The following is a 22475-nucleotide window of genomic DNA, read 5'->3' as shown; positions in this document are numbered from 1 at the left end:
CGATGCTTGTGTATGTAATCAGAAAATTTTATAAGACACACACTGCAAAACTCTCAGCAGTCAATAATTAATTATATTATAAAATTTCTAAAGCTAACATGACCTTTACATATTGTGAACTAGGGAATGTATAACATTCATGTGATTATGAGAAACCAAATATTGTAGTTAAGAGCCAGGCTTTTGGAACAAAGTGGTAAGTTTATAACCAGGTTCTGTCAAGTTATTTAGATTTAATGGAAAAAACATAACTCCTCTGTGCCTTGGTTCCTTTATTTATAATTTTGAGCTTCCAAGATAGTTTTGTTAATTAAGTGAATTAATAAATGCAAAATATATGAATAGTATCTAAGGCACAGTAAGAGGTCAATACATTTCGCTATTGTCAGCTAGTTGCCCAGCTGATAGGAGCGCTATTCAACAAACCTCATTTGTCAACCCTTTCAGGAACCGCCTTAGTTGCAGAGAACTGCCTCAATGTACTCAGTAGACACGATATGAGTGGATAAAGATATTGTGTGCAACCCAGCAACATTAGAAGGCACTGCTCCGCCAAACTGCCAAAAGGTAGGAAGTTAGTCTCTGCAATCTTGTCAATATCAACTTTGGGGGATTTCATCACATCTTTGCCAACCCTAAGATCTTAGTATAAACCTAAAATTGACAGACAATATGAGCAAAATAGCTTATTCCATATCTTTCTTTCAACCAAAATTTATTAGGAAACTATAAAATTTCAGCTCTTGACTAGGTTCTAGGATATAGGATAGGATGGGATAGTATAGAATAGAATGGAATAGAATGGAACATTCCCTGACATTATGTATATCTCTTAATTCTCTACCTTATTAAATGCCATCATCATTGTCTCTTAAGAATCTGTTCACATGCACTTGCTTAATATTCTTCTTGTGTTTCGCATGCCCCATAGATGAGCTGAAAAGATAGAGAAAATTTTTGTGATGTTAGTCCTTTAAACTTAATAATTTAGAAATGAGATTGTGGAACAAAATTAAGCTATATTTAGAAAATCTAATGTGGTCGACATGGCATGATTGGGTAGTAACTATCCCTATTACTACTCATTCTGGAATTTGGCAATTTGGCTGAATTGACTAGTTTATTCCTGCTTAGAGTGCCAATAATGATGCAATTTTTTAATCTCTCTCATGCGTGGTGATGATTATGATGATGAAATAATAATAACAACAATAATAATAATGCCATAATTTTAAAGCTTGTCTCACTAATCTCTTTCCACAATAACAGGTATATTTTTTTCCCTTACTAATCCGACTCCTGATGGTGTTAATAGGAAGAAAATGGAAACATGATTCTATGTAATTATAAAATGACACTGATGGGTTTTACTATAACTGGGTCTTAAAAATGCTAACATATTCTCTGTATGTCATCTTGAACCACATTCCTTGGAAGAAAGGAATCTGTTTCAGGCTTCTAATGAGGCTGTCAGCTTCAAGCACGTGATTCTTGTTCTTTATCTAAAATTAATAACATAACTTTATATAATTATATTCTGAAATGAATCCATCTCTTAGCTGCCCCTGTTATATACTGATATACCCAAGAATGATGTGTGTCTGCATGTGTGTGTAATTTTAGAGATTCACTCAGAAAGTGGAAAAATCTATTTTGTCACTACCTGTTAGCTATGCCTAAATTGCATTTGTAAAATGTAGGCTCAAAATTAATGATGTATTCTGAATTCAGCAAAATTATCAGTAATATAAATATTAGATATCTGGTGAATATATATGTAGGCATAAATACAGACTTAGACATCAGATAGGTTTTTAGCAGATGTTGATTAAAACAGAGAGTTCGGTCTTCTGTTTATATACTTGCTTCAAAAAGCACTTAAAATATTACTTCAAACAACTTCTCTATGTATTTTCTTACCAATGAAAATACAAGAATGTAATGGTAAAAGGTGCCAATACTTCTAACAATATGCCTTTTTAGTTATACCTAATACTATTAAATATTTAATAATTATCCTTCGTACTTAAGGATAGGGCAAGAAAAGTAAGCAATAGAATTACTTAGTAATAACAATAAGTACACAATTTTCTTCATTTACATTTCAAAGAACTCTTTCTAATGATAGCTGGTATCATAACTCCCTGCATTATTTTGGGGGGACTGTGAGTATAGAGGAATGGCAAGTGTCCACAAGGAAGGTAAAATTTTGTCATAGTACAGATGAGATACAAAACAATATATTTAAAAGTTGATGTTAAATAATTGAATAAGTTCTCCACAGTAGCTGTGAGGCCAATAATCTACGAAGGAAGAAAAAGTAAAAACAAGGTTTTTTCATTTTTGTAGCAGGATGGCATATCAGAAAACAGGTTCATTTAAAATAAACTTGTAGGAAAATGGTCAAACCAAGACTGCAGGACCATGCAAGTCAGTTTGGAGCTGTAACAACTATCATTTTGCAAAAATTTACCAGATGTATCTGGTAAGCGCAATAGGGCACACAGAGTCTTTAAACATGGTTGCTGTCTTAAAGTACTTACAATCTGGGTGAACAGATAAGACTTGAACAAACAAAACTACAAATCAGAAGAGTTTAAGATAAGTGTCAGGAGCAGGGTGGAAATTTTTTCCATTGAAATTCAAAGGGAAAAAGGACTGGTTAGACCTGCGCATAAAGCATTGAAGCAGTGTCAAAGAAAAAAAGTAATGATGAAATGTTCTGATTTGGGTTGAAGGTAGTATTGTTTCCTTAGAAAATACTAAATTGTTAGTATAGCACTGGGGCCTCTAAGGGTATTATGATACAATCTACAGAATAATTTCAAAGAAATACATTTAAAGTGATAAAAATTTATTACTCTAGAGCAATAAGAACAATAAATTAGAGTTTGTAGCTCCTTAAATATCTTTATAGTATATATTAAGAAGAGCACCTTATATTACACAATGAAAATTCAGACAGAATAGGAGTGGGTGAGTTTTAAAATTTTCCTTTACGTACATTACAAGGTCTCACTGGTTTATTGGAGGGAGAGAGAAAAAGAGAGTAAGAGAGTTTCTGAGTGATACTCCACATTCATTACTTAAATTCAAATTCTAATTATGATTAATTTCATGTACCAGGTTAAAATAAGTAATGGGAAGAAGTCAAGAGCTTAACTCAAAGGTTGTTTCTAAGTGCGTCATAGTGAGATATGGGTCAGACTGCTCTCTTAAGTGTTTTGCTCTGTGAGGTGAGTCACAACGCAGTTTCTTCCTTAATCTGTCTGTGCCATTTCCTACTTATTTACTTCCAGCCCCATAGAGGAGAGAGAGAAGAGATGGATATTCATGGTAGACATCTTTGTATCTAGACTTGGAATTGTTCAATGTTTCTACCCATATCCATTTTGGGTGCTACTTTGATGTAAGGCAGGGAATAGATACTAGAAAATATAGTTCCCTGATGTTTCCAGAAAAGAAAGAAACCATACAGCATTGCCTATTTTTTTTTCAGTAGATGTGAGGAGAGTGAAGGACTATTTTTATTTTGAACACCCAGCATCCATTTCTCCTTATAACATTACTTTTTGTTTGTGTTTAATGTGAGGGACAGCGTCTACTTCATTTTCTGTCATCCTTGTAGGATAATAAATCAAAGGGTTCTGTTTTGTCTGTCACCATGAAATCCAAAGGCCTGCCAGATATTCTTACTGTTAAATCCCTTCTTGTTTTGTCATGGTATAGTCAGAGGGTGGATGTGGTAACTCTGCCAGTTGATTTCTCTCTCCCATGTATTTTTGAATCATGAGAGAAATGGCTCAAAGTTAAAAGAAAAACTGGAATTCAAATATTTGTTTTAGTGATGATACCCACAAAATATGGTTAAGTGTCTCTTTGTCTCTAGATATTTGCAATTGCCTGATTTCTGTCTTGGCTGTCATGGTTTTGCTGCTGTTGTTGTTGTTGTTTTAAAGACTTTATTTATTTATTTATTTATTTATTTATTTATTTATTTATTGTTTAGAGGAGAGAGAGCACGTGCACGAGTGGGGGGAAGGGCAGAGGGAGAGGCGGAAAAAGTCTGGGACAGACTCCTACTGAGCACCAAGCCTAACACAGGGCTTGATCTCATGACCCTGACCCTGAGGTCATGACCTGAGCCAAAATCAAGAGTTAGATGCTTAATCGACTGAGCAACACAGATGCCCCCTGTCATATTTTTTCTAGCCAAAATATCCTGGTACAATAATCCATGATGTGAGCTAATCAGTATTCTGTAATTCCCCCCCCCCTTTTTTTCCCTTCGTTAAAATCTAGTTATTTTCTATTGCTTGCATCAAAAATCCCTAATAGATATATTTCTATTTTTATACAAAATATGAGATTATAATTGCTGTTGCCTACAAGCTAACTAATAACAAATTTTAAAATGATAGTTATCTGGATTATGAAATAAATGTGAAAGAAGTTGGTTTTCATGATTTAATTTAATAGAGAAACACATTCATTTGGCCAAAGGTAAGAAACACTAAATCATCATACGTCAGCATTTTTGCTGACTTGGTTCCTTGAATGGGTTATTAACTCAGATAAAAACATCCATTTACTGAAATGAGTCTTCTTTATTTCTCCTGTTAGTATCTTGGTACAGTATTATGATATGCAAACATAGTTAACATTTTCAACGTTATATAAGTGAGTGTAAAGATTAATGAACATATGATTTAAAGCAAAGAATTACCCTTTGTAATGCATGTAGTATCCTAAAGTCCAGGGGATGGCAAACTTCTTCAGCAACAGGCCATATATTTTCAGCTTTGGTAGCCATATAGCACCATTATGCCTGCTAAACTTTGTGTAAGTGCAAACACTGCCTTTGCCAATACATACGGGAAGGAGTGTGACGATATTCCAATAAAACTTGATTTGCAAAAGCAGACTGCCCTCCAGATTTGGCTTTTAGGCAATAGTTCATAGATCCTTGCCCTAAGTTGTCAAAATCCCCTTTTTAAATTTCCATAATGAAATATGCTTGTAATGGTAATGGAACAGTAATCTTATCCAAATACTCATCTGGGCAGGTAGTTGAATTGACTAATCATTTCTGCCATCACCACCTACATTAATAACAACAAGTTACTATATTATTAAAACCATGGCCAAACTAGTCTCAGAAGTGCACCTACCATACAGATAATATTGTTGTTCTATACCTCTAATAATTAACTGTAGAAATAATAATCTATTTTTATTTAATTCAAAGTATTATTTGTACTAAATCTAATTGTGTCATAAATGTGTGTAAAATTTAATTTTTCCCTTTCTTTTTTTAATAATAATTTTTATTATGTTATGTTAGTCACCATACAGTATATCCTTAGTTTTTGATGTAATGTTCCATGATTCATTATTTGTGTATAACACCCAGTGCACCATGCAATATGTGCCCTCCTTAATAACCATCACTGACCTATCCCAATCCCCTGCCCCCTCCCCTCTGAAGCCCTCAGTTTGTTTCCCAGAGTCCACGGTCTCTCATGGTTCATTCCCCCTTCTGTTTATCCCCCCCTTCATTCTTCCCTTCCTTCTCCTACAGATCTTCCTGCTATTTCTTATGTTCCATAAATGAGTGAAACCATATGATAATTGTCTTTCTCTGCTTGACTTATTTCACTTAGCATAATCTTCTCCAGTCCCGTCCATGTTGCTGCAAATGTTGTGTAATCGTTCCTTCTGATGGCTGAGTAATATTCCATTGTATATATGGATCACAACTTCTTAATCCAGTCATCTTTTGAAGGGCATCTCAGCTCCTTCCACAATTTAGCTATTGTGGACATTGCTGCTATGAACATTGGGGCGCATATGGCCCTTCTCTTCACTATGTCTGTATCTTTGGGGTAAATACCCAGCAGTGCAATTGCTGAATCATAGGGTAGCTCAATGTTTAGCTTTTTAAGAGACCTCCACACTGTTTTCCAAAGTGGCTGTACCAACTTGCATTCCCACCAACAGTGTAAAAGGGATCCCCTTTCTCCATATCCTCTCCAACATTTGTTGTCTCTTGCCTTGTCAATTTTTGCCATTCTAACTGGCGTAAGGTGTTATCTCAATGTGGTTTTGATTTGAATTTCCCTGATGGCTAATGATTTTGAACATTTTTTTCATTTGTCTGTTAGCCATTTGTATGTCATCATTGGAAAAGTATCTGTTCATACCTTCTGGCCATTTTATGATTTGTTTATTTGTTTCTTGTGTATTGAGTTTGAGAAGTTCTTTGTAGATCTTGGTTACTAATCTTTTATCTGTACTGTCATTTGCAAATATCTTCTCCCATTCCATGGGCTGCCTCTTAGTTTTTTTGACTGTTCCCTTGGCTGTGTGGAAGCTTTTTATCTTGATGAAGTCCCACAAGTTCATTTTATCTTTTGTTTCTCTTGCCTTTGGAGATGCGTCATGAAAAAAGTTGCTGTGGCCGATGTCAAAGAAGTTGCAGCCGATGTTCTCCTCTAGGATTTTGATGGATTCCTGTCTCACATCGAGGTCTTTCATCCATTTAGAGTTTATCTTTGTGTATGGTGTGAGAGAGTGGTCAGGTTTCATTCTTTTGCATATAGCTGTCCAATTTTCCCAGCACCATTTATTGAAGAGACTGTCTTTTTTTCCACTGGATGTTTTTTCCTGCTTTATCAAAGATTAGTTGCCCAAAGAGCCAAGGGTCCATTTCTGGGGTCTCTGTTCCGTTCCATTGGTCTATGTGTCTGTTTTTGTGCCAGTACCATGCTGTCTTTGTGATCACAGCTTTGTAGTAAAGCTCGAAATCCGGCATTGTGATGCCCCCAGCTTTGTTTTTCCTTTTCAACAATTCCTTGGCGATTCAGGGCCTTTTGTGGTTCCACAGAAATTTAAGGGCAGTTTGTTCCAGTTCTTTGAAAAATGTCATTGGTATTTTGATTGGGATGGCATTGAAAGTGTAGATTGCTCTGGGTAGCATGGATATTTTAACTATGTTTATTCTTCCAATCCATGAGCATGGAATATTTTTCCATCTTTTTGTGTCTGCTTCAATGTCTTTCAAGAGTGATTTGTAGTTTCTAGAATATAGGTCCTTTACGTCTCCGGTTACATTAATTCCAAGATAACGTATGATTTTTGGTGCTATTGTAAATGGAATGGATTCCCTAATTTCTCTTTCTTCAGTCTCATTGTTCGTGTATAGAAATGCAACTGATTTCTGAGCATTGATTTTGTATCCCGCCACATTACTGAATTGCTCTATAACTTCTAGTAGTTTGGGGGTGGAGTCTTTTGGGTTTTCCATATAGAGTATCATGTCATCTGCGAAGAGAGACAGTTTGACTTCTTCTTTGCTGATTTAGATACCTTTTATCCCTTTTTGTTGTCTGATTGCTGTTGCAAGGACTTCTAGTACTATGCTGAATAATAATGGCGAGAGTGGGCATCCTTGTCGTGTTCCTGATCTTAAGGGAAAGGCTTCCAGCTTTTCCCCATTGAGAATGATATTTGCTGTAGGCTTTTCATAGATGGTTTTTATGAGATTGAGGAATATACCCTCTATCCCTACACTCTGAAGGGTTTTAATCAGGAAAGGATGCTGTATTTTGTCAAATGCTTTTTCTGCATCAATTGAGAGGATCATATGGTTCTTGATTCTTTTCTTGTTGATATGATCTATCACGCTGATCGATTTGTGAATGTTGAACCACCCTTGCATCCCAGGGATGAATCCCACTTGGTCTTGATGTATGTTGATCTGCTCTACTGTGCTCCTGGTTTCTAATTCATTGATCTCTGCTCTAATCTTGATCAACTGCCTTCTCATCCGTGGGTTAGGCCTGTTCTTCTGTTCCAGCTCCAGCTTCTTGAGGTGAGAATATAAAAACTGCATTTTAGATTTTTCTATTCTTTTGAGTGAGGCTTGGATGGCTATGTATTTTCCTCTTAGGACCACCTTTGCAGTGTCCCATAGGTTTTGGACCATTGTGTTTTCATTCTCGTTGGTCTCCATAAATTGTTTAAACTGATTTTTAATTTCCTGGTTTATCCAATCATTCTTGAGCAGGATGGTTCTTAGTTTCTAAGTGTTTGAGTTTCTTCCAAATTTTTCCTTGCGATTGAGTTCCAGTTTCAAAGCATTGTGGTCTGAGAATATGCAGGGAATAATTTCAGTCTTTTGGTATCGGTAGAGACCTGGTTTGTGACCCAGTATATGGTCTATTCTGGAGAAAGTTCCATGTGCATTCGAAAACAATGAGTATTCTGTTGTTCTGGGATGTAATGTTCTGTATATATCTATGAGATCCATCTGGTCCAGTATGTCAGTCAAAGCTCTTGTTTCTATGTTAATTTTCTGCTTAGGTGATCTGTTGCTGAGAGTGGAGTGTTGAGGTCCCCTACTATTAACGTATTTTTATCTATATGTCTCTTTATTCTGGTTAAGAGTTGGCTTGTGTATCTAGCGCTTCCCTGTTGGGGGCATGGATATTTATAATTGTCATATCCACTTGTTGGATACATCGTTTAAGAATAATATAGTGTCCTTCTGTATCTCTAACTATAGTCTTTAGTTTAAAATCTAATCTGTCTGATATGAGAATTGCTACCCCAGATTTCTTTTGAGGTCTATTTGCATGAAAAATGGTTTTCCATCCCTTCACTTTCAGTCTGGATGTATCTTCAGGTTCAGAATGAGTCTCTTGTAGACAGCAAATGGATGGGTCATGTCTTTTTATCTAATCTGCAACCCTGTGGCATTTTATGGGAGCATTTAGGCCATTCACATTGAGAGTGATTATTGAGAGATATGATTTTAATGATGTCATGTTGCCTGTGAAGTCTTTGTTTCTATAGATTGTAAATTTCTGTTCTGTATCACTCTTGGGGCCTTTTAACTTTTATATAACCCCCCTTAATATCTTATGTAGTGCTGGCTTGGTGGTTACGAATTTCTTCAGTTTCTGCTGATCCTGGAAGGTCCTTATCTCTCCGTCAATTCTGAATGACAGCCTTGCTGGATAAAGGATCCTCGGCTGCATGTTCTTCTCAGAGCTTTGAAAATACTCTGCCAACCCTTCCCAGCCTTCCAGGTCTCTGTAGACAGGTCAGACATTATTCTGATATTTTTCCCTCTGTACGTAAGAATTTTCTTCCCCCGGCCACTTTCAATACTGTATCCTTGGATCTAATATTTGCGAATTGCACTATGACCTGACATGGTGTAGGTTTGTTGTCATTGACCTTGGGAGGGGTCCTTTCTGCCTCTTGGACATGAATGCTAATTTCCTTTGCCAGATTAGGGAAGTTCTCAGCTACAATTTGTTCATGTATCTCTTCTAGACTGCTCTCTTTCTCCACCCCCTTGAGGATGCTGATGATTCTGACATTGGAACGTTTCATTGAGTCAGTAACCTCCCGTAATCTACATTCTTGAGATTGGATTTTTGTAAGCCAAGTTTCTGTTTAACTTTCTCTTCTACCATCCCATCCTCCAATTCGCTAATTCGTTCTTCTGCCTCATTTACCCTGGTGGTCAGAGCATCTAGTTTAGACTGCATTTGATTCATAGCATTTTTAATTTCTGCCAGATTCGCTCTCATTTCTGCCCTTAGAGATTCCATATTCTCATTAATATTTTCTTCCAGCCTACACATCATCTTGACCATTGTTACTCTGAACTCCATTTCTGACAATTTGGTTATATCCATACCCATCAGTTCTGTGTCAGAGGCCACAGACTCATTATCTTTACTTTGCTGGGGGGGGGGGGAGGGGATTTCTCCTCCTCGTCACTCTGATGAGTAGAGGTTGCAGGGATGTCCAGAGCCCAAATTATTGACCAGGACCCAGACAGTGTGCACTTGTTTTATAGGGACCTTAGGGATGTGGGCTTCCTGATTTTTCAGCCTGCCTTCTGGGGGAGGGCCCTGCTGCGCCGATACTCAGGCAACCCTGTTTGGGTAGAGTTGCCCCGTCCCCTGCAAGGGGGGATGGGGATGGGCACACTGTGAGCCGATATTTCCAGGCTTTTGTTCTCTGGTGGCTTTCCCTGGCAGTTTTCTGTGACTCTTCTGAGAGTCAGAGCAGCAGTGGCCGAATCCTAGCCTCTGTCTCAGAACAGAGAGATCGTAGTCCACTCTCCACTGAGCTCTCTTGGCCACTTTAACTCTGTTTCTGTTGATGCTGCTAAAAACCCTGCAGCGTCCCAGGTTGTGAACCCCACAGCCGGTGTCCCAGCCCTCACTTCCAGGGCCGGCACATCTCTGTCCTTTGTGTTTCTAGCACCGCCAGCCACCCCCGATTCCTGGGCGTGCTCCTGAGCTCCCTGTTTCATTGTGGTTCATGGGCACTCCAGAGCTCTGGTTTTCAGTTTGATCGTGAGCATGCTCCTGATCTCCCGGTCTCAGTCTAGTTTGAGTGTGCGCTCTGGAATTCTGGTTGTCAGTTTGGACGTGCGCACTCTCCTGAGCTCTTGGTTTCAGTCTAGTTCGAGTGAGTGCACCAGAGCGCCGGTTTTCAGTCTGGTCGCCTGTGTTTTCAGGCTCAGTCTCAGTCTGCTCTCTGGCAAGTGCCGTCTGTGAGTCCGCCCGCTCCCCCGTGCAGGTGGCTACTACTTCCCGGTGCCCAAGTGCGTCAGCTCCCTCCCCCTTCCATTTATCTTCCAATACCTGTGCGCAGATTCATGGCTCCCTGCTTCATACCTCAATATTCAGCGCTGGAGATGTTCGTTTGTAGAGATCCAGATGTATCTTCCTGCGTCTCAGGCTGATTCTGTGGGTTTTCAGGATGGTCTGGTACATATCCAGCTCGACTCAGGGGACCAGCTGAAAAAGGGGTCCCCTACTCCTCCACCATCTTTTCTCCTCTCCCCTAATTTTTCCCTTTCATTGTTGTGAGAAAAAAATTTCAGAGTGCTTCCATTCATATATGTCTACGTGTAATATAAATCATTTAGATAAAGAATGTGCATATATTTCATTAAAAATTCTATTTATTTTCCACATTTCTTTTCCTTTAAAAGAGGAGGAAGAATGTATAAAACTAAAGGAAGAGAAGGAGAGAAGAGGAAAAAAATTAAAGAAAAATATCTAGGGGCCTCCTATCTTGCTAGAAGTGAACAATAAACAGTCTCACTGATTACAATCTCTTTTATTAGAAATGCTTAAGTACCTGCCTGCATATAAGATAAAAAACAAAGTGCTAAGATGTCTTTAAAATAAGCCATTAAATATGACTTATGTAGAGAATCCCATTTAAAGATGGCATAGTTAAGGTATTTTTACTCCATTTCTCCAAACCCAATGGAGAAAAAACGATTAAGAAGGGGAAAATTGTGTCTTTAGAAAAGAATGGAGATAGTTACAATTTTATCTAACAAACCAGCATATCTAAGACAATCCATAGCATGGTTTTTTTTTTTAAATATGTGACAAATATATTGATAATTTGAACAGTTCTTTGAATATAAAGTAGAACTCTCACCTTATTTTCTTAAAATACTTTTGAGGCGTTGGTGTACTGTTTCACAGAGGCAGAGAACATAAAGAAGACGAACTTTAAAAAGGAAAAAAAAGGAAAGGAAAAGGAGGAGGAAAGGAAGGAAGGAGGAATGAAAGGAAGGAAGAGAGAAATAATAGGATAAGGAAATAGATGTCATCCAGATGACTTTAGCTCTATGGGAAGAGAAAATATAGTGGAAAAGAAAAAGCTGACTCTGTAGAGGTTTAGATCAATATCACAGATCAGCAGGTGGCGATTGAGTCAAACACCAACTCTTTCTCCCCCTTTTGCATTTTTGCAGCTTAGATTCCCCACATGAGGACAGTGATAGAGTTGAGGCAAAGTGGAATCAGAGAGGAGACACAGATATAACTTTCATTTCCGCAGCCTGTGATTTAAAAACTAGATGGAATCACTGACTCATTAAGCACCAAAACTGAGTACAGATCTGCTCAGAGGACTAAAGAAAATAACCAACTGGTTGAGAATAAGTCTGAGAAAAGAAATCAAATTCAAATTCTTTTAATACTCATCCACCCCCTAACCTCTTTTTAGGTAAATACCACCACAGTCTATGTATATAATTGGGAGAAAAGGAACATGAGGTAATGAAAGATAATAATCCTTCAGACATAAAAATCAACTAAATGTAGATTTCAGGAAAAATATTTCTAAACAAACAGTACTATAAAAATAACAAACAAAACAGAGCATAATATATATTGAATAGTTAAAAGTATTAGGAAAATTGTAAGAAACCAGAGAGATAAAGTGAGGTTGCAAATTTTTAATGAACAACGGCTAAAAACAGAAAAATAAAATGATTACAGAAATGAAGCCCAATGTAAAATAAATCACTTAAAAAAAAAAGAATTAAAATGACCAACCTGGATAAACGATGCAATAAGAGACAAAATTGAATCACATAACAATTTTATCTTCCTTAAGTTACTTTGTTGGAGGGCCAAACAAACTTTCCCAACATATTTGTAATTTTTTCTTGACAAAAATAACATAATAAATAGAAATGTATTTGAAGGTATAATAAAAATGCTTCTGAAATCCTGAAGTGACACTGCATTTCTCAGGTGAGTATCAAAAATACTCAGCACCATGGCATATTCTGGTGGAGTTACTAAACAAGGAACTCTAGTGACCTTTATAAACAGCACAAATCATGTGTATCTTCACACAGGGAAGCACTGGCTCCATAACAAGTGCAACAGATAGATGTTGAATTTTGAATTCATTTAGTGTTAGTTGTGATGACTGTGGCTATAGAAAAGAATATGTTGTATACTTTGACAATATAAAAGTGATGCTATAATTTATTATAGGACATGGGTAGTCTAAGTAGGAAAATGTGAGATGTCAACTCCACAGTCTTCTCTCTTTTATACTGTAAAATTTATAGATATAGCTGAATATGGAACAGATAGCACTTAGAGAATTCAAATGTCCTATTGTAATAATCTTTTAAATTTTGGAGGTTTTTAAATATATACATATATCTTGTTAGGATAGCACTTACCTGGATTTCAACACTTTTTCCAAACTATTGTCTAACAAAGAAATGTAATGCATTTAAATATTTTATTTCATTTTGATAACCTACTATAATCCAATTACAATTTATTGCATGGTATCTGATATGTAACTCTTTATAGTAGAGAGAAATGTGTACAGTGCTGCTCACAAAAGCTTTAGTGTGATTTTATGTGAGTAAAGAGACTTCAAGTTATATTGTAATTCCCTTTTCATTTTTTCAAGCTGCTTGTTATTTTTATAAAAGTCATGTATTTATTTTTTAAAAAAGTAAACTTTTAAAAGACTATGGATTATTTAGATAGTAGAAATACCTCCACTAGAAGATCACGTGTTGAAAATAGTAGAGTAGTGTTTTCGAGTATATGTCCTTGGCATTCATTTTCAGTGTTACTTTATGAGTAACAAGCAAAAGGGACTTAATAAAGTTAAAAATTCATATTGAATATAAAACTTTTATCCTATTAGAAGCATCCCAGTTAGAAAAATCAGAAGAGGAAAAATCAGAAAAATCAAGAACATCATTTCTAGGACTTGAGTATTAGAATTGTGGAAGTAACAAATGATATTTTTAAATTTTTGAAATATTAATTCAGTAAATATGAAAAGTACAAATCAAGCTAGGGCAGAAAAAAGCATTGCATACCACTTCAAATCAATTGTATGTCAATGGCCAACAGACACATGAAAAAAAATGCTCCATATCACTTGGCATCAGGGAAATACAAATCACAAGTCAGAATGGCTAAAATTAATAAGGCAGGAAACAACAACAAATGTTGGAGAGGATGCAGAGAAAGGGGAACCCTCTTACACTGTTGGTGGGAATACAAGCTGGAGCAGCCATTCTGGAAAACAGTATGGAGTTTCCTCAAAAAGTTGAAAATAGAGCTACCTTATGACCCAGCAATTGTACTACTAGATATTTACCCCAAAGATACAAATGCAGTGATCTGAAGGGGCACATGCAACCTAATCTTCATAGCAGCAATGTCCACAATAACCAAACTATGGAAAGAACCAAGATGTCCATTGACAGATGAATGGATAAAGAAGATGTGGTATGTATATATATATACATACACATTGGAATATTACTGAGCCATCAGAAAGGATGAATATTTACCATTTGCATCTACCTGGATGGAACTGGAGCATATTATGCTGAGTGAAATAAGTCAATCAGAGAAAGACAGTTATCATATAGTTTCACTCATATGTGGAATATAAGAAATGGCACAGAGGCTTTTAGGGGAAGGGAGGGAAAACTGAATGCAAAGCCCTCAAAGAAGGAGAAAAACCATGAGAGACTCTTAAATATAGAAAACAAACTAAGGGTTGATGAAGGGGATGTGGATAGAGGATAGAGTAATTGGGTGATGGGTTTTAAGTAGGGCACGTGATGTGTTGAGCACTGGGTGTTATACACAACTGATAAATTGTTGAACACTGCATCTGAGACTAATAATGTACTGTATGTTGGCTAATTGAATTTAAATAAAAAATCAATTTTACGTCTACTCATATTATCTGTTAAGATAGTTGAGATGAGAAAATTATGCTTTATGACATTGTTAAAATTGTAGGTCTAACACTGATGATGAAGTTTATGTAATAAAAATATTTATTGAATCACTATCAATATCATAAACATCTGGCTTGAACTCCATGAAGCTTGGCCATGTACATGATTAATTGTAACACCTTTCACCGGTTTCAGAGCATACCTTTAAATTCAGAAAGATGGGGCGCCTGCGTGGCTCAGTTAGTTAAGCATCTGCCTTTGGCTCAGGTCATGATCCTGGGATGCAGCCCCCCGATGGGCTCCCTGCTCAGCTAGAAGCCTGCTTCTCCCTCTTCTCCTCCCCCCGATCATGCTCTCAAGTAAATAAATAAAATCTTCAAAAACAAATAAATCCAGAAAGATGTATAGATACATTGATATTAAATTTGAGTTGTTAAAAATAAACTAATCATAATTATATATCTGAGATTTTAGATATATAAAGTATGAAATTTAAAAATGCTAACAGAAAGAGAGAGGGAAAGAGTGGGAAGGAGGGAAGGGAAGGGATAGGAAAGGAAGAGAAGAGGAAAAAAGGGAAGGGAAGGAAAGGAGAGGAAGGAAAAATTAACACAACTGTAACAGGAAATGAGTTTAGTGTGAAAAGAGCAATAATGAATCTGCTGTAATAAACATCAAGGTAAGAAGCCAAGATGAATTTGAACAATTTTCTCTCTCTAGCAAGAAAATTGAACAAGAAAGTTGTTAATCACTACTGGTCACCTTCCCTGCTGTTATGTGAAATTGTTCTAAAGACTTTCTGGTTAAAAAGCTATTAGTTAGAGATTTATGTAACATGTAAATTGGTATAGTGGCATACACATTCTCTGAAGGTGTTTGGAGCTAAACTCTGAAGGAAGAGATTTTGTTAATTTTATGAGTATTTTTAGCTTTTCATTTCTGAGTGTAACAGATACCTATCTTTTACTTTCCATTAAAGCCAATCAAGAAGCAAGTTGAAATGAAATTTGCTATTAAGGGTGAAGAAAGTTGCTTATGGTAACTATTTGATTTGAAGCTGGAAGTATATAAATCTTAGGAGTACAGAATTTTACATAGGAGTAATGAATGTCGCATCCTTTGCAGAGCAGGAAAGAATGAAAGACAAAGTCACCTCAAATGAAGGAGACTTTATTATTTTTTTCTTCTTCAGGATATCTGATCTCATATGGTCCCTCAAATTGAGGCAAGAAGCTTCAAAGTTAAACCAGACCCAAAAGCATTGTGTTATCTTGATCCTGTATTTCAATCATCTACCTATGGATAAAATAAAAGCAACTTTGGGATGAAGGGGATTCCATTTTATAGCATCAGCATTCTCTGAAGTTTTTACAAGCATACCTTTCAGACCTTTTCTTGCATGTATATTTCATACATCTGATGATGAATTACAATTAAAACATAGATACTATCACTCTCCCATTTTATTAACTTTCTGCCTTTTGACTTTTTAATACAAGTGATCGTATTCTATAATGAGATTTGACTTTTGCAAGGCATTGTGGCTGTTCACAGAACAGCTAAATCATTGAGGGTGGATTCCCTGCCCTTAATTTTAAATCTCAGATTTAAAGGATCAAGTTTAAAGCCTCAAATTTGATTCTCCTGAATTGGTGTTGATTCATAGCACCTAATATTTTCACTATTTTAACCTATTGTTGGAACAAAAGAAAATATTTAGAAGGTTCCCAGTGCTCCAAATTTTGCATGTTATTAATTTGAATTTAGGTTTGAAACCGTTTTTACTTTGTGATGCAGAGCTGTTTTGGACAGACATAGCCTCTTTATCCTAAAACAAAAGAATCGTTGTGATGTGGGTAGGTAATGTAACAGTTTATATTACTTAATAAAAATTTTTTTAAATAAGCAAAGAAACAATAGAACCATAGCATAATAAGTATCTTTTCATTGATAATATATTCTAAGATCTGCCTTAATCTGAAAGTCAGTGTTCAGATAGTAAGGAACTTCCTTTTTTCCCCTATACTCTTTTTTCCCTACATTTCTAGTTGTTGGGACAAGGTATTTCTCAAAATAGGACATAGGTGTTTGAATCTTGATTATACATAGCCTTTTAAGTGGTGTGACGGGGTAAATCACCTAAACTTTCAAGGTTTAGTTTCTAATCTATAAGTAATGATAATATCTCTTCTCTAAATTTTCTTTCTAGACCTGCAGATCATATCAGATGTATAAAAAAGTTACTTATATAATTGTCAATTATAATAATTGATACAGTGAGTAGTTTTTTAAATATTGTAATATTTAAAACCATTGTCTTTAAACCAGTTCAATTTGATTTAATTCTTTCATCCTTCAATGACCACGTTCTGCTGCCAGACACTAGGTTTTTTGTTTTAGTGTATGGAGGTGATTCTTTTAATCAATATTTATGTTTAGAATTAGACCTGAATGGTTTGTAGCAATCACCAATAAATCTTGGATTCCCAACTAAGCTGGAATATATATACATGTTGGAAATAAAAAGTCATCTTCTCTAGGAATTATTAAAATAATAAACATCAGATGCTTCATAAGTGTATTTATCATTTTTATTAATACTATCTGTTTTCAATATACAAATTGTGAATTAAGCTTTTAGGTGTAGGAAATAATAAAAGGAAGGGGGACAAGGCGAAAGAGTAAGTAATTTGTATTCCTAAACAGTGCTTTTTAAGAGCCACTGCTTTAGTTTGGAGCTTTTTATTTATTTATTTTTTGTAAAGATTTGTGTATTTACTTTAGTGAGAGAGAGAGAGAGCATGAGCGGGAGGGTCAGAGGGAGAGGAAGAGAGACAATCTCCTCTAGACTCCACGCTGAGCGTGGAGCCTGAAATGGGACTTGATCTCAAACCCTGAAATCAGGACTTGAGCTGAAATCAAGAGTTAGATGCTTAATCGACTGTGCCACCCAGGCGCCCGCAGTTTGGAGCTTTCTAAATGATCATTTTAATGAGTACCACCAATCCCCAAACTTGTGTATCTGGTTTCTAGATTTGTAAGTGGACACATACACACACACACACACACACACACACACACACAAGGAAATGATGGAATTTTATGATATTGACCTATTATGGTTTGGGTTTTCCTGTTTTCTAAAACTAAGTGTCAATCCAAACTGTTAAATGATCTTCTAATCGTAAAATAAAAGGGAATAAAAAAGTACATGAAGAGCTTCAAAGAATAAAAGGAAAAATTAGTTTTAAGAATAATAGAAGTCACCCAACACCTTGATAGTACATTGTAAAGGACTGTTCCCCTGTATTTCTCGTCAGAATACTGTTTGTCTGCTTCTGTCTGTTTCCTTTAGTTCATTTTTCACTCTCCAAGCCAAGGTATGTTTATTTCAACAGGTAAGACATTTATTGACTAACATAATTAAATTTATATTTTGATCGTGTCTTATTGTGGGACAACCAAGTATTATTCATCTTAGGGCTCTGGGGTAACAATGCTACTGGGTATTTTTTAGAAAATTTATGTCTTGGCCATGTGGTAAAATCTAATAGTGAACATCTACTGAGAGCGTCAGATGAAAGCAAATCAGTGCCGGGACAGAGGAGTTCACAGCAGATAAGAACTATCATATATGAGAACCTAAATTGAAATTTTTGACAGATTCGAGCCCATTTTATTTGCACCATAAAAATTCCATTTTGTGGATAGATATTACATTTTAGAAAAAAAGTTATTCATTCATCTTGACAGAAATGAAATGGATTAGTTTTACTTTAGACCTGAAGGATGACACCCAATATACACCCACATATAAAGAAATACTCTCAAAGATTCTTCTGAATTTAAAAAAAAAGAAATTGTGAGACCATCTTATTTATAAGATATTCATCTGCATTATTCTTACCTTTTAATTTTAAGAAAATCTCTCCAATTTGAAACATCAGTTTACTAAAGCATGAACTGCACAGATACAAAAAATTGGAGTTTAACACAATTTAATGATTGTGGTTCTTAACAGAAAGCCTTGCAGCTCCAAATATGTAGAGTTTAATCAAGAATACAACATCTAGATTATAAGGCAATTTCTGTTCTATTCTTTGATTTCTACCTTGTTATTTTTAATCAGCCCCAAAATGATCTAATATATACTTTTTTAAATGAAATAATTTCTTTTCTGAATATAAAATCAATTCATGCACAATGCAGAGAACTTTCAAAATACAGGGGACAAAAAAGGCAAAGGGTAAATTTACTCAAGCCCTACCTTTAAGCCTGTGGATACAAATGAAATCACACAAAGATGGTAAATCTTATCTCTATGGCAAAGTTCGTGAGTTTTTCTTTCTCATCTGATTTATTCTATGCACTTAGGAGAATCCCAAAAGCATAGCTCTTGCCCCGTAATCTCATCAAGAGTTTTCGTGAAGCAGTTTGTCAGTTTATAGCTGTATCTCTTAGATATTCCAAGAATTAACATATATTTCCAATAGAAGCTGGATGAGGTGATAAAACCAAGTGATAAAACCAAGTGAAAGGACCACTGCTCTATTCTCAAATGATGATTAAGCTTGTTACGTGTTCCCATCCATACATATCTCTTGGTCAGCCTATCAATGCAACAGGCATGACCCATCTAGATGATTCCCAGCAGAAAGCACTTGCTACAAAAGAATGTAAAAATCACCTACAGTGCCACCACCTAAATATAACCATTCGAAACTTTTCATGTATTCAATGTCAGTATTATGCTATATATGTGTGTGTGTGTTTAAATATTTGCTTATGTAATATTGTGTTTCCTGTTTGACCTTAATTTTATGATATGAATAATTTATTAGGTCCCTGCATATTTAAGGCAATATTTTAATATTGTAATTTTTTTGTTTGTAATGTTTCATTAATGTAATGTTTCACTGTGTAACTATATGATAGTGTATTTTACATTTTCATATTGCTTATTTACATTATTTCCAAATGTTTATTATTATAGATTTCATCAAGCTATGAATATCTTAATTCATACAGTTTGTCTCATATTTTTATTTAATTAGAATTGGTCTTCAAAAGGGATTGACCATGAATATAGGCATTTTTGAGGCTTTGAAGCCAGTTTACTGTCTTTACAGATAGGTTCTACCAATATACACTGAAATTTACAATCTATAAGTATACCCATATCATATACCCATATCACCATAACCTTGCCAGCATTTGATCAGCTATCATTATTTTAAATAATGATACCCTTCCTCTTCTCATCTTTCTTAATGTGTTTATCACTTTAAAAGTTTAACTTGCTCTCACTTGAGAAAATAAATAGGGAATTAAAACAGAATTTGTTAACCAAAGCCCAAGAGATGTTTACTACACCATGTGAAACCAAAGGAGGTTTTATTTTTTTAATCTTCAAAAAAATGCAACTTGGTTTAAATATATTTAATAAAGCCTTTGTGACAAATTAACAATTTCACACTTTTTTAGAGGTTTGCTTTATCTAAAATTTATAAATAATAACAGTTCTAGTAATAAATTCCCATGTTCCTAATGAAGAAAAATAGAAACACAAATACGGTACACATTTTTCTTTATATTCCTAGAACAGAGGGAAGCTTATTTGGGAATGACTGAAAAGTATAAACTAGGAAGGTAACCTTTGGATGTTGAATAATAGAGTGAGGCACAGTTTATGAAGCTGTATTACCCAAGCCCTTTAATAGGGAGAATTTGTCAATTCCATTTAGCTATTTGATAAGGGTTGAAGAGTTAGGGAAAACAGAGCTGAATCCACTCCTCATATACACCCCAAACAAATTACAGGATCATTTATGGAGTGGATAGTCATATAACAATCCTTATTTATCACATATAATCATAAGACCACAACCATAAGGAAACTGTCAGCTCAGAATTTTATATTCCAAATAACATTCAAGATAAAAAGTGAAATAAATAAATTCACTTTCTGGATAAAAAATATAAAATTATTCTGTGTCAGCAGAATTGCCAAAGGGAAGCCATTCATTCAAGTTAATGAGACAAGGTACCAGTTAGAAACTCCAAGCCCTAGGGAAACCAATAAAGAAGTGGAGTATCAGAAATGGTAAATAACTGGATAAATTGCAAAAGATTATTTTTGGCCTTTTCCCTCTTAACTTGCTATAAATCATATGGCTATTTAAAGTAAAATTTAGGGAACAGTCTTAGAATTTCTTAATGCATTTAGATTTAATACATGTAATAACTATAATATAAAAGACCGAGAATGAAAATGAACCTATGAATTTGCAAGATTTCATATATTGAAAGATTTACTATAGTTAAATTGTCAACACTACCCAAATTCTAACAAGAATTCAGCAAGCTTTATTTGCTTGAAGAAATTTACAGGTTGATTCTAATAAAACTTATATAGAAATGCAAAAAAAAAAAAAGACACTAGAAAAATAAAAATACCATTTTTTAAAATAAAAGACCAGCATTGAAAGAATTAAACTACCTTAGCATTACTCCCAAACTACACTAATGAAAAGAGTGACATTGACATTAAGGGTAGAAACAGAAATCAATGGAACAGAATGGGAAGTCCAGAAATCTGCATATTGATCAATTCAATTTTAACAAGTGTGCCCAAACAATTCAAAGGGAGAAACATACATGTTTCAACTGATGACATTGAAACAGTTGCATAGCCATAGGACAAAAATGTGAACCTGACCTGTGCCTCAAACTATTTTTTAAAAATTAAGGGAAAAAAAAAGTAGTGATCTAACTGTAAGAGTCAAACTGTAAAATTACCAGAAGAAAATTAGAACAAAACATGGTTGTCCTTGGTTTAGGTAATGTTATCTTAGATAGGATATTAAAAATAAGCATGAATCATGTAAGAATTACAAAGATACTCGGATGCAATCAAGATTAAAACTTCTGCTCTTTGAAAAAAAAAAACAACTGTTAGAAAAATGAAAACCCAAGCAACGGAATGGGAGAAATTATTCGCAAAACCTGTATCTAATACAGGGCTTGTATCCAAAGGTATCAAGAGTTCTTACAACTCAATAATGAGAAGCCAAAAGAATGAGTTTCAATGAGCTTAATATTTTATAGGCTCTATATTGGAAAACTTATACAAAGGTACACATGAAAAGATATTCAAAATCATTAGCTGCTTAGGCAAATGCAAACAAAATCCACAATGAGATACAACTACACTCTCATTAGACTATCTAAAATTAGAAATACTGTGTCTACCAGTACCAAGTATTTACCAAGTGTTTAAAAGACGTGGATCAATTAGACCTGTCATATATCATTTGTATATCATTGTTATATAAATGAAATAAAAACATATGCAACACAAAAATGGTTAAGCAAATATTCTACATTATTCATAATAACCAAAACCTGGAAGTAAACCAAATGCCTATTAATCATAGAAGAATACTAAAACTGTCTTATATCACTACTATACTACTCATCAACAAAAAAGGAATAGATTAATGATACCACCAACAACATGAATGCACCTCAAAAGCATTATGCTAAGTGAAATAAGCCAGACACAAAATACCACTCTATGTATGAATCATTTTCTTAAAAGTCAAATCTATACTTCAAGTAAGTAAACCATTGGTTGTATGACAAAAGGGCATGGGTAGGAAGGGATTGATTACCTAGGGGCAAGAGGGAACTCTTGGGAGGTAGAATCCTTTGTCTTGATTTTGATGTTAGCTATACAACAATAAAGATTTATCAAGACACATTGAACTCTGAACTTAAAAGCATTGAACTTTATTTAAGGTAAATTATATCCTCAGTTGATTAACCAGGAAATGAATCAATATTGTAGGGATTTTCTCATCAGTAATATACATTTCACCCAAACTAATGGGTATCCCCAACC

General features: G+C 35.0%; 1 long non-coding RNA gene across 1 annotated transcript in view; it reads left to right on the top strand.

The window, feature by feature from the left end:
- Positions 1 to 22475, top strand: part of LOC123799315 (uncharacterized) — a 373482-nt gene that overhangs the window by 320522 nt on the left and 30485 nt on the right. The gene's annotated exons all lie outside the window — the stretch shown is intronic.

The sequence above is a fragment of the Ursus americanus genome, chromosome 5 (genome assembly GCF_024610735.1).
Source record: "Ursus americanus isolate L20-20 chromosome 5, mUrsAme1.1.p, whole genome shotgun sequence".
NCBI classification, from domain to species: Eukaryota; Metazoa; Chordata; class Mammalia; order Carnivora; family Ursidae; genus Ursus; species Ursus americanus.
Note: the sequence above shows the minus strand (reverse complement) of the source record. Positions and strands in the feature narration are given on the sequence as shown.